Here is a 14,303-nt window from a genome sequence, read left to right on the forward strand (position 1 = left end):
TTTGACACTTTCTTTTTCCAATTAGAAATATCATGATTATAATTTTGTTCAATATTGACCATTTTAGGTTACCTGGTATCCCATGTCACTATTTGATAATATGATGCAAAAATGTCTTGATGATGTGTAACTATTTGGTGACATCACATTCTAGAAGTTAAAATTTAAAAAAATCCAAACTATAGGGATTTTTATGATAATTATCCAAAATATACTGATTTTTGAGCAATTTTGTCTCGCTATAAAATAATAAAAATTTCAACACTGCATTTAGTTACCCTTTATATTCTTTTATGGAAGTTAGTCTTGTAAGCTAAACATTAGTACGTCGTAAATGGTCGAATGCCTTACATTATTGAGGTTGGATCAACCAACATTTGCACCACATATGTTCCTATTTATATCCTCAGATCCAAGATCCTTTATATATATATATATATATATATATATATATATATATATATATATATATATATATATATATATATATATATATAATCCTCTTTTTAGGCCTCTCCATGTATATTAATATGTGTTCTACCATCCCAACCTATTAAGCTTTGGCCAAAGTTATTGTCTAAGAGTTTGTAAGGAATTAGAGTTGAAAATTGGCATCCCAAACTTATGTATGTATATGTTTTAAGCTCACACATTTTTTGGAAAGAGATATTATAAATGTACTTTAATTAAAACTTTCAGTTGTATCCTTTTTCCTACAATCTAAAAAGGAGAAGGTCGCACCGTCGTAGAAGTTTGACTATTATGTTTCACGAAGCTAGTGGTAACAGCAAGCATTTTGTGAATCATAGAAACATCAAGGGCATTCTCTATAAGTCTTAACGTATATCACTTAAATTTCAGTGCATATATATATATATATATATATATATATATATATATATATATATATATATATATATATATATATATATAGAATAAGGGATTAAGTGTTTAAGCATGAATGATGCAATGATATTTGGTGATCCATTGATGTAAAAAGAGAGGGTAATAAATATGTATTTTGTTTGCATACCTTATAAAGATGATTTTGGGTTACCTATTTATAGTGGAGATGAAGAGGTGACGACCTCTTCATTTATGGAGCATGTTTGCTATCTTGTCGTATTTATGGACGTATACCGGGAGGTACATGAAGATGTACTTAGTAGCCGCTTAACTTTTGTAAGGCGTTGGTAATAGGGTCTAACGGTCATATGTAGTAGTACATCTTGTATTATTTTGAGTTCCAGTGTCTTGTAGTACTTTTATGATAATACCTTGTACTTTGGTTGTATGTTCCTATGTATATAGATGGTTCAATACATACATATATATATATATATATATATATATATATATAGTTCGGTACATATGTAGTTGGTACAACAAGGGTATATACCCTATTCAAACTTAAAAGCTAAAGTAACCATTGTAATCAGATAAGAGAAGGCACCTGCAGTAAATTCGGATGTGACGGTTTGGCGGCTTCTAGTGTTCATCATTACCTATAACCGTCTCTTCAACTTTTTCCATTTAAGGGGATTATAGTATATAGCTGCCGCTTTGTCTGCTCCATAAATATAGCTTTGCTTGATCTGCTATAAATACCTCCCTTGGTTGGTTACTTTTCTTTATCGCCTGTAGTTTTATTCTTCTAATTGTTCTTCACCCTTTCTCCTTTATTGTATTTCCCCATGGCTAGCAAAGATATTTTAAGCATTCGCACCATGAAATCCAAACTTACCCCAAAAATCTTTTCATCTATCATGAAAAAATATCAAATTAAACCTAAATTCAGTCTATGGTTACCTGAAGAGGGAAGTGTCATTGTTGAGGCCCTATAGAGTTTTGTTGGTGTTTACCGTGTTTTCTTTAAGTCAGCTTTGCAGTTACCGACATTTGATTAAGGGAAGAGCTGCCAGCAAGGTTGAGGTTGGCGAAAGGAGGAAATTCGAAGGATCGGCAAGGCCCAATGAGAAGAGAAATTTCAATACAAGGAAGTTTAAAGGAGGAGGAAGTGAAGAAAGATGGTGCGAAAAGTGCAAAAAGAAACACACTGGAAAATGCGGTGAGGAGGTGACTTGTTTCAAGTGTGGAAAGCATGGGCACTATGCCAACGAGTGTACATTCAATAAAAGGGTGTGTTATGGATGTAACGAGGAAGGGCGCTTCAAACAAGACTGCCCAAAGAGAGAGGGGCTACAAAGCCAAATGTGCCGCCAAAGCCAAAGGCGAGAGCATTTCAAATGATCCTTGATGAAGCAAATGACAATGTGAGGATTCAGGAGTGAAGGCTTGACATCCAAAGATCGAGTTATGAAGTAGTCGTGTAGATAGTACCACGTGATGTAGCCTGTTAGAGGCATAGTCTAGGGTGAACTTGAACACCTATGTAATCATTTCAAGGAATAATATAAAACCTTCTTTTTGATATTTGATGTGTTGAGTTGTTATGTGATTTTCTTGTATGGTGACTTGGAAAACTGTAGGACAATACTTGGGACGAGTATGAGTAGGTGTGAATGGTATTAGAGGCCTATACTACCGAAAGCACATGACTCACGCTTGGATCAGGGAAAGTCACAAAGTTACCAAGAAACTAGTAATTGATTTCGTTTTATTCAAGTAGGTCGTTACCATCGTTTCGGTAATGATTAAGGAGATTATTGTTATTCCGACCCTAGTAGTTATATCAAATTGAGTCCGACTAAGACGGGTATGTTACATGGTTCAGAGAACCAAGTCTGATGTAGCACCTGACTAAAGCCAGAAGAATTAATCAAAGCGAACAGTAGAGGAATCACGATAGTTGTTTGTAGCTAGGAATGCTACCTTTTAAAATGTGATTATATCACATTAGAACATGAAGGAAGGTATAGTCTGTTTTGGAATATAACTCTAAGAGACCTGAGTCTAAACGTGCATCACATGATGGTAGGTCATAATTTGGAGTCTAACCTGAGATAGAGAGCAGGTGCACGATCGAGTACTGCTTGCAGTCAATAAGTCTAAGAGATAGACTTGAAGGAATATAGAAGTTATAATTATTACCTAGGATGAAGAGATGATGTATGGAGTCATTATACGAGCCCTGTTTCGTTGATGATTCTGGGACGTAATCATCCTAAGGGGGAGATAATTGTAACGCCCGCAGATCCGGGCTAGTCAATTTAGAGGCAATAAGTGTCGAAAATGACTTTTCGGGAAAATATTCTCTAGAATAAATAATCTTAACCAAGTTGTAGTATATGTTACAAGGTTTTCGTACATATAAAGAACGCCGAAATCCGAGTTATAACGAAGAAGTTATGACCCGTCGAAGTTTCGCGACGGAACCGACACGATACCGGGAAGCGTAAATAGTGAATTTATGATAGAGCGAGATTTAGCCTTAGCTATCTAAATGAAATTCATAGAATACGTTAAACCGAGAGCGTCCATAAAAAGAATGCCCAAATCTGACTTCGTATGAAGAAGTTATGATTTTTCGAAGTTTCGGCTTAGCAGTGTACAACCCGAAATTTGAATATTAGATCGAGCGGTTTTTAGCCGACACAACCTAAACTAGAATCGAAGATCTCGTTAATAGTAGCATAACAATAAAAAGACAGACGAAAACGGACATCGGATGAAGAAGTTATGAATTTTTAACGGACCAATAATGTCCCGGCCTGTTAATAATATAACTTTTAAAATAAAGTCAAAATTAGCCAACGGAGTCTAAACGAAAGTTGTAGAGTACGTTCCCACCTTCACGTGGATATAAAGAACGTCGAAAACGGAGCTCGTACGCGAAAGTTATGAATTTTTAAAGTTTGTAGTCGAATTTGCGAGACCTGATGCGAAAGTGCTGACGTGGCGCTTTCCCAGCCGTCCGATGATGATCGCTGAAGTCGCACTGGATGGAGACATGTCGCCCTCACATACGCCCCGCGTCCAAAGTCGGTACGCCCCGCGTACCCTCGCCCTTATCCATCCGAGTCCAATGTGCGAGCCAGCTGGTGCGAAGCTGGCACCCTTATCTAAAGCCTACGCCCCGCGTAGACTGCTGGACGCCCAACGTAACCGAGGCTGCTGGCCTCTATAAATAGATGCGAAGGGTTCCGAGTTTTTCACACATTTCTTCACTCTCTCTAAGATCTTTCTCTCTCTAGAGTTCCAAACCCCCCTGAACCCTAGGTAAACCCCCTAGCACCCAAAGGAAGCCCCGAGGCTCCTGTAGTCCTTAGAAAAAGGGTCTTTCGGTTTCGAAATGCTGCTCCGAGCAAAGCCCGATTTTCTTTAAAATCCGTTGTAAGTGAGCTACGCTTATGCAATTTTTAATATAGCTTTCAAATAATTATAGTAATGTTATTATGTCCTTAAAATAATTATTTGGGATATTATTATGAGTTATATAAGTATCGTTTAACACTTATATAATAGTAAAAATAGTTAGACTATTAATTTGTCGCGGTTATCGTTAGACTAAACCCTAGTAGTATTGATACTAGGTTTTATCGAAGGAAAATTGTTTTGAGAGTATCGAAGCGCTGTCCGAGTGCTGAGTCACCACCGTATCAGGTGAGTGCATAGTCTCTTTCATCTTACACATAGATATGGAATATTTTAATATAAATTACGTGCTATGTGTGCATATTGTCTTAATACTTGCTGTCTATGCTGGTGAAAGATTTTTATACATGTTTTAAATGATGTAAACTGTATAAAGTATTTTATATCTATAAGATATGTTGGGTAAAACCTAGGTAGATGAATGATGAGGGATAAAAGCTGAAATAGAGGAACATTAGTAGTATGGACCTAGTGCCCTATAGGTAAACATTGGCAACAATGGACCTAGTACCCTATAGGTGAGCACTGGCAGCTGCGCCACAACCCGTAGATGTTTTAGATCTACGGTAAACGTCCTAGCAGTTGCGCTCTAAGGACAGTATCAGCAGCTACGTCTAATAGGGAGCCTTATGACCATGACAGTAGCGTTTAAAGGTCAATACTGGATGAAGTGCCTCATAGAAAAAGTCCCAATTCTGGCAGCTGTGCCTAAGTGATAATATTAGCAGCTGCGCTTGACCATAGTGTCATTGGCAACAATGGACTTCATGTTGTTTCCTTAGGATGATCCTTAGGAATGAATGAACAAGGGTTAGCTGATCCTTAGGGTAAATCCTTATGAAGATAATGAGAATGGGTAATTGGGTTGATTGTTTGGTGTTTAAATATAGGGATGGAAATTTGGCCCGAAAACCCGAACCGAACCGAAAACCGAACCGAACCGAATTAGACCCGAATAAGCAATTCGATTCGGTTTTCGGGTAATTAAATAAGGCTTATTCGGTTTTCGGGTTATTCGGTCCGGGTTACCCGAATAAGGGCTTATTCGGTCCAAATGGACCGAACCGAATATGAAAAGTCACATTTTTTTTTCCATCTGCACGATTGCTTATTCGGTCTTATGTTATATCAATCGTTACCCAAAATACTCACATAATGTTTAATGTTTAACTTATATACTTATAGATAGTTTTTTAGGTGTTTTGGATGTTTAATGTTTAGTGTTTAATATGTTGCTTAATAACTATATCTTAAGATTGTGGTGGATGGATTTTACATTTTATATATCAAGAATAGTTAATCTGTGTTATTCGTGTTTATCATAAGCTACAAAAGTCATACAAAATACAATATTTATAATCACATTGTAAATGTTATTTGGGTTATTCGGCTCCTCAATCATCTTGTACTTGTTATTTGGGTTATTCGGGTCGGAACCGAACCGAACCGAATAATACCCGAACCGAACCGAACCCGTATTGCTTATTTGGTTCGGTTTTCGGTTTATACAATTACCCTTATTCGATTTTCGGTTTATTCGGGTTCGGGTCGGTTCGGTTCGGTTCCGACCCGAATAACATCCATATTTAAATATAATAATTATATTATTGTGGGTTGAAAACCCTATGTACTCACCATGTTTCCCAACCTGACCCACTCCAGCTTATGCTTATGTTCTGTTTATGCTTATGTTCCTGTATTGACGATGACATCCCAAATGTTTTAAAAGTGAATAAAAATACATTTCTTTAGAAATGCTTTGATAACGCAATTATCATGTTTTTCTGGGAACAAATTCCGCAACATTTTTATTAAAAGAGGTACTCTGATTTTTATAAAGCATAAACAAAATCGGTTTTTTTATGGCCGTGAAAATGTGATCTCCGGAAGAAGTTCATGGTTTATCAGAGAGGAACAGACGGTTGGTTAATGATTTAAGTGAGAGCCTTCTCTGCCAGGAGGAGCTAAAAAAGCTAAATCAAGATCTTCAAATCAAGGCTGATGATGCAAGATAAGAACTTTAGGAAAAAGAATGTTGAAAACGGGATCAGTATGAGAGAGATATGATTTTTGTAAAATCATTTAGTTTTACCCGCGTTAGGCAAAAAAGATGAAAGTCAAAACTAGCCAAAACAACTTAATGGAAAGTTGTAGTACTAGTTTAGACCATCACATAGATATAAAGTGGGTAAAGATTGGGGCTAGTATGCTTAAGATATAGATATTTCAAATCTTTTTTGTGCGTGCGAGGTAGTGCCTGGCATGCGCCTAACATTGAATTCAATCGAATTGTGAGTGACATGGCCCATGGAGAGGGTAACATGTCGCGATTCTAGGATGGCGCCATGATGATCACACGCGACGTGCATAGATATTTGCGCCACACACACTACAAAATAGGGGTCGCAAATTGGATCATCGTGTCGTGTTTTTGTCTGACATGACACGACACGATCTCGGGTTTTTTTAACTAACACGAAAACGAACCGATTAAAAAACGACAAACACGACAAAGATAACATGAAATAACGATTAATGTATTTAATTAATATTTATTCATACATAACACGAAAAACACGACAAACACAAAAAAAAATATTAAATCGTGTCAATTTTGTGTCGAAATTTGAATATGAACACGACACGACGTCGTTTTTTTACACTTGATACGAACACAACACGAACACGATTTCGAATTTCAGTTTCGTCTCGATTGTGTTTCGTGTCATGTATTTTTGTCGTGTCGTGTCATCAATTGCCACCCCTACTGCAAAACCTCAATTATAAATATCAGATCAACAACTCCATTCTGCATATCTCAAGCACCTCTCTCTCTCTCTCACTCTCTCTTGGAGCTGCTGTAATCCCGAGGCCATCCTGGAGTAACGAGCTCGAATCAACCCTACATCAGCGGTATCACGCATAGAAGGTGATTTCATGACCCCACTTTTACGGTTTTAAAAGATATTATGGTGGGAATACATGCTTATCAAACTGCCTTATAAAAGTATATTTTTGCAACTATATCAGTAGTTATGTGAAATATGAAACGATAGGATAATATGTCGGTGGAAACTCTGCCTAGTCTTAAACAATGATATTATGCCTAATCATTATGTTGCCCGATATACTAGGAAAAGATTATACCCAAATGTTATGCTGACCGATTTCCTATGATAACTTAGTACCTAGAAGTAATGCTGGCCAAATTTTATGATAAACATTGTACTTAGCTGTTACTCTATAATATCCTGTTATCAAGATAATTGTACCTTATATATATATATATATATATATATATATATATATATATATATATATATATAGTGATAATTATAGAAGAAAACATAAGGATATGCAATGTAGTTAACTGTATCGTAACCTATCAAAGGATATCTATAAAAATATAATTATTGTATATAGGGTTTAGTATATATGAATAATAAATTAGTATCAAGGAAAAACTAAGTATATAAAAGATAAAACGGTAATCATACTTAAGATTAAATAAACACGTGTTAGTGAGCTGTTATTATTCATCCTATAGCCTGATTAAATTCGGCTAACCCCGAACCTATAGTCGTTAATCCTGCGAGAGCCAAAAATATATGTATAGACATATACGAGACTGACACCCCACCTGCGATTGTTAGCTACAATCATGGCATGATAACTTTCTATTGTAACGACCCGTCTCCGGTATGATGATTCCATAGTATTTAATTAGAAGTTTGCAAGAGGGACTTGGCGAGTTCATAGCCTGACTCGCCGAGTAGGGACGGGTTTTCGAGCACGTGTTAGTCGGTGACTCGGCGAGTCCATATTCGGGACTCGGCGAGTCTGCCTGCCTGAAAGAAACCCTAAATCTCTGGGTTGCTCACTATTTAATCGACCTTATAGCCCCCATTCTCGCCTCCTTCACCCTCAGAAAGCTGTGAGAAAACCCTAATCCATCCTTGAGTGATCTAAGTGATCTTGTGTTAAATTTTGAAGGCTTGAAGAAGGAGAAGAAGAAAGGAGCAAGGAGAAGAGGTGTAGAGCAAAGATCCAAGGGCAAATCAGAGTTCTTTGAGGTTTTCTTCGGATTCCCTCCTGTTTTATGCTTTTAACCTCCATTAGAACTCTTCTAGATCTAGTTTGATGTTTTCCTCAAGCCTTATGATTGTATGGATACCCTATTATGTCGAGATATCCTTAGATCTGTTCATTTAGGAGTTGTAGAGCCCAGATCTATGGCCTTTATGGAGCTATTTTGCATGATAACCCTAGATCTACCCTTTTAAGTGCCTTTTTAGCCTTTATCTCCTTTTTCATGTGTTTGTACACGTAAAGTTGGAAACTTTACGTGGTGAATCAGCTTATTGGACTCAGATCTATCATTTGTATGCAATGGATTCAAGCAGAATCGAGTTTAGAGTAGTTGCATGGTTGTGACTCGGCGAGTCGGAAGAACGACTCGGCGAGTCGAGTCGCGAGTCCCCGTTTTTCCCCTTTTGAGTGATGACGAGTGGAAGCCTTTGAGTAGTAGAGTGGACTCAGTGAGTTGGAGATCAGACTCAGTAATGGAGGGACTCGGCGAGTTGTTCATACAACTCGGCGAGTCCAAGGCAATCTTCTTAAGCTCAAGAACAACTCGTCGAGTTGTTCATGTGACTCGGCGAGTCGGATGAAGATTGTCTGAGTTCTTGGATCGAGAAGGTACTCGTCGAGTCGATGCCATACTCGACGAGTAGCTACGAGTAGGGTTGAGAAGTGAGACTAGAGACTCGGCGAGTTGGCGGCCCAACTCGGCGAGTCAGGTCAACTGTGGGTTGACTTTGACCGAGAGAGTTGACTTTGACCAAGGGTAAAAGAGTCATTTTACCCCAGTGCAGTGTTTAGTATTTGATTGAGTGTGTTTATGGACTTGTAGCCGGGGAGATACCGGAGCAGCAGCAGTTAGCTTTTAGAGACATTCACACAGCAGCCAGTTCACGAGGTGAGTTTCCTTTCAGTAGGAACGGGTCTACGGCCACAATGCCGGCCCGTTTAGTTAGCAGTAGTCCCGGACTTTGGTCCGATGCAGTAGTTAGAGTGCTTGATGTCTTTGTGATTCAAGCATGTTTGTGTTATGTGTTCCGGACTCTGTTCCGATGCAGTATGCAGTATATGTGATTATAATAGTTGATATGTGTTATGCTATGCCATGATCAGCCAGTTCCGGACTCGGTCCGATGCAGGGGACAAGGTCCTAGTTAGTTCCGGACTTCGGTCCGATGCAGTCAGTTCCGAACTTCGGTCCGATGCAGTTAGTTCCGGACTCTGGTTCGATGCAGGGGACAAGGTCCCAGTCAGTTCCGGACTTCGGTCCGATGCAGCTAGTTCCAGACTTCGGTCTGATGCAGTGGGCAAGGCCCAGTATGTGCTTTATATGTATTGTATGGTATGCGGTATTTTGGGGGAGCTCACTAAGCTTCGTGCTTACAGTTTCAGTTTTTGGTTTCAGGTACTTCCGCAAGCAAAGGGAAGAGCTCGGGATGATGACATCGCACACACCACAACTTCAGTCTTGTCTTGGGAGTTGATTTAGTTTTCTTGATATGTTTGGATAACAATTGTGATACATTCCTTCCCACGGTATTTTATTATGATTTTCAAAACATGCAGCACATGGTTTTATTATGTAATACTCAGTCTTGTGGTTTTGTTATAATAAAAATCGAAATTTTTGGGAGGTATTTTTGGGTTGTTTCAAGTTGGTATCAGAGCCCAGGTTTGAGGGATTCGGATACACCTCCGGGTGCATCTAAACTCAAACTGAGGGAAAGATAGAAAGATTTTCAAAAAGAAAAAAAATGTTTTCGAATGAGATTTTGAAAAGCACTTAGAAAGAAAAGAATTTTTAAACAAGATAAGGGTGTGGTGCATGCGATCAGTCGAGCTCAAGTAAGTACTCCCTAATTACCCATACAAGTTTATGATCATTAGTTTCAGTTTCAGTTTTAGTTCCAGTTTCAGTTTCAGTTTCAGTAGAACAGCATGCTAGTATAGGACTAAGGATCTAGGAGGATGCCTTATGTGTCTGCTATATGTGTTGCAGCTTTATGAGAATTGCATGCTAGTATTGAGTAGACAGCAGTAGGATAGCCTGTTTAGGTTATGCCTGGTAGCGCGAGCTTAGCATTGTATGCTAGTGTAGCTTCTTGTTATGAGAATAGTATGCCTGAGTATGTTTCCCCTTACCCGAATGTTGCTTGCTTTGTGCTCTGTGGGACTCTGAGTGGTGGGAGTTAGCCATTAGGTGAATACGTCACATCACATGTGATCGGGGTTGAATAATCTCAGAGTGCTGGATTTGGCCCTATTGCGCAGCTCTTGTCTGAGTCCAACCGTTGTAGGGACGAGTCTTTTACTCGAAGGATTATCCGAGCCTCATTGCATGTGATGGTATTCAGGTGGTGGCTAATCAGCATTACAAGGAGGCCTTCGGCAGCTGAGGACTGGTTTGAGTGGAGTCAGAGATTTCCCTAGGGCAAGCCTAGGATGAGAGTAGCAGAGATCAGTAGTAGTAGAAGTGACTTGGTGGAGTCAAGGCGGTTCTTGAGGAAGGTACGGATAGATGTGGAAGGTAGTATGGGCCCGTACTACTGAAAGCAGAGGATCCGTACTCGAATCAAGGAAGGCCGAGACAAGACCAGGAAGCTAGTAGTAGTATCAATGATCCCTTGAGATATTTCAGTTTCTGATATTGCTATGATGTGTTTCAGTATGGTGGTTTTGCGTCCGAGGACAACAGCCGGCAGTGAAGGTGCCGGGGAGGGATCAGGATCAGGCTCGGGGAACGAGCACATGGATGAGCAGACCAGAGAGTTTCTTTCTTCAGAGATTACTCATATCATTTTAGAGCAGACTCCTGTGATCTTCAGTTCGATCAAGGAGGGTATTCTAGAGCTGATGGATGAGAGATTGGGCACCTTCCGTGCCGAGGTGGCGGCCATGATGGGGTCGCGCACACTTACTTTCAGCGAGTTCAGGGCATGTGGAGCTCCAGACTATCACGGGGCGCGGGACCCCATAGAGAGTACTAGATGGTTGGCGGATGTGGCCAACGCGTTCCGCACTAGCAGGTGTCCCGAGGGGGACAAGGTCAGATTGGCGTCCTGTCTTCTGAAGGACAGGGCACGGGACTGGTGGGAGGAGGTCGGACATACCATTGGAGATGATGCAACATTGGATGCCATAACCTGGGCTGATTTCTCTACCAGGTTCAAGGCGGAGTTTGCACCAGTTATTGAGGTGCATCAGCTAGCCAGAGAGTTTCATGACCTCACCCAGACTACAGAGACCGTGGCGGAGATCACCACCAAGTTCAGGGAGAGGGCTCTTCTTGTTCCTCAGTATACGACCGATGAGGAAATGAAGAAGGCCCGTTATCATGAGATGTTGCGGAGCGATATCCGCCAGTTTGTGAGCCGGTCCAGCTGTAAAACGCTGGATGACATGATTGCTAGGGCTCGGGAGAGGGAGATTGATCTTGAGATGGAGAAGAAGAGGAAACCGGAGGCGGTTTCGGGTTCAGGCAGTTCGGGCAAAAAGCCCAAGGTTTCTGATCACAGATCCAGGAGTCAGCAGAGCCACGGTCGATGTGGCAAGTGTGGGAGATTGCACGAGGGGGTGTGCAAGGCAGGGAGTTCCGGTTGCTACAAGTGCGGTCGGACTGGGCATTTGAGCAGGGATTGTACGGCCCCTGCTACTGCTGTTGCAGCATCAGATCTGATTTACTTTCAGTGCAATCAGAGGGGACATAAAAAGTCCCAGTGTCCGAGTTTAGCTGCAGCAGGGAAGGTGGCTGCACCTGCCCCTGCTACTTTGAGGATTACAGACGGCCGGTAGGGCCGAGCCGAGGCGCCAGTGGCGAAGAGTAGGGCGTTTCAGATGACAGTAGAGGAGGCGCGAGCGACTCCTGATGTGGTGACGGGTATGTATCTTCCTTTCATCTCTTTATTTTATTGATCGATTATTGATTATGATTGTATGTTTTATATAGGGTCGTTCTCTGTGAACGACATTTCTGCTATGGTATTATTCGATTCGGGGGCTACCCGATCATTCGTATCGCTTGTGCTTATCAAGAGATTTAGCAGAGCTCTAGGGGAGCTGGATTGTCCTTTAGAGGTCGAGATAGCAGATGTCAGGACCGTGAGGGTCGGCAGAGTGCATAGAGGGTGTTCTCTTCAGTTGTTTGATGAGCAGTTTTCGGTGGACCTGGTTCCTATTCCCCTGCGAGGGAATAAGGTTATTGTGGGCATGGATTGGCTAAGCCCCAATGGGGCGGTGATTGATTGTGAGCTTCAGCTAGTGAGGGTTCGCACTCCCAGTGGGGGAGAGTTAGTGATTCAGGGCGAGAGGCCACAGCGCGGACCGACCTTTTGTTCCGCCACAAGGGCGAGACGCTATTTTCAGCAGGGTTGCGCTGGTTATGTAGCTTATGTCTTGGATGCCCGGGAGAAGGGCAAGACGACAGTTGATGATGTTCCGATAGTGCGAGTCTTCCCGGATGTATTTCCCGAGGATTTACCGGGAATACCTCCTGAGAGACAGGTTGAGTTTGGGATCGACCTGATTCCTGGTGCGGCTCCGATAGCCAAGGCACCGTATCGCCTAGCTCCCCCTGAGATGCAGGAGTTGTCTACGCAGCTGCAGGAGCTGCTAGACAAGGGTTTCATTCGGCCGAGCAGTTCGCCTTGGGGAGCGCCTATCTTGTTTGTGAGGAAGAAGGATGGGTCGCATCGTATGTGTATAGATTATCGGGAGTTGAATAAGGTGACGGTGAAGAACTGTTACCCACTTCCGAGGATAGATGATTTGTTTGACTAGCTTCAGGGAGCGTCTTGGTTCTCCAAGATCGATCTATGCTCCGGGTATCATCAGATGCGGATTAGGGATGAGGATGTGCAGCAGACTGCTTTCAGGACCAGGTATGGTCATTATGAGTTTGTGGTGATGCCATTTGGGCTCACCAATGCCCCAGCCGCGTTCATGGATCTCATGAACCGCGTGTGCAGGCCGATGCAGGATCGGTCAGTGATAGTATTCATAGATGATATCTTGGTATATTCCAAGACGCAGGAGCAGCACGAGGAGCACCCGAGGGAGGTGCTGGAAGTTTTGAGGAGGGAGAGACTTTTCGCAAAGTTCTCCAAGTGTGAGTTCTGGTTGCGCGAGGTGCAGTTCCTTGGTCACCTCGTCAACCAGAAGGGTATTTTGGTGGATCCGGCCAAGATAGAGGTCGTGATGCAGTGGGAGGTCCCGAAGTCTCCATCTGAGATTCGGAGTTTCCTAGGACTGGCAGGGTATTACCGGAGATTCATTCAGGATTTCTCCAAGATAGCAGTACCGCTCACCCGACTGACCAAGAAGTCGGTGGTATTTCGTTGGGGGCCTGAGCAGCAGGCAACGTTCGAGACCCTCAGACAGAGATTGTGCGAGGCTCCGATCCTTACCTTGCCAGAGGGAGTAGAGGACTTCGTAGTCTACTGTGATGCCTCAATCACAGGTATGGGAGCAGTGTTGATGCAGCGAGGCCATGTGATAGCTTACGCCTCGAGACAGTTGAAGCCTCACGAGGCTAACTATCCTACCCATGATTTAGAGCTGGGGGCGGTTGTGTTTGCCCTCAAGATTTGGAGGCATTATCTTTATGGGGTTCGTTGTACTATCTACACGGATCACAAGAGTTTCAGATACCTTATGGATCAGCCGAGTCTGAACATGAGACAGAGGAGGTGGTTGGATGTGCTGAAGGACTATGATTGTGAGATCCTTTACCATCCAGGGAAGGCCAACGTGGTGGCCGACGCCCTAAGCCGCAAAGTGTCAGCAACCCCTATCAGAGATTTGTGTTTGAGGATGACAGTGATTACTCCGTTGTTGGAACGGATCAGGGAGACTCAGGTTGAGGGCCTCAAGGAGGAGAGGCAGAAGTGTGA

The sequence above is a fragment of the Lactuca serriola genome, chromosome 4 (assembly GCF_051521515.1).
Source record: "Lactuca serriola cultivar US96UC23 chromosome 4, Lser_US96UC23_V15, whole genome shotgun sequence".
NCBI classification, from domain to species: domain Eukaryota; kingdom Viridiplantae; phylum Streptophyta; class Magnoliopsida; order Asterales; family Asteraceae; genus Lactuca; species Lactuca serriola.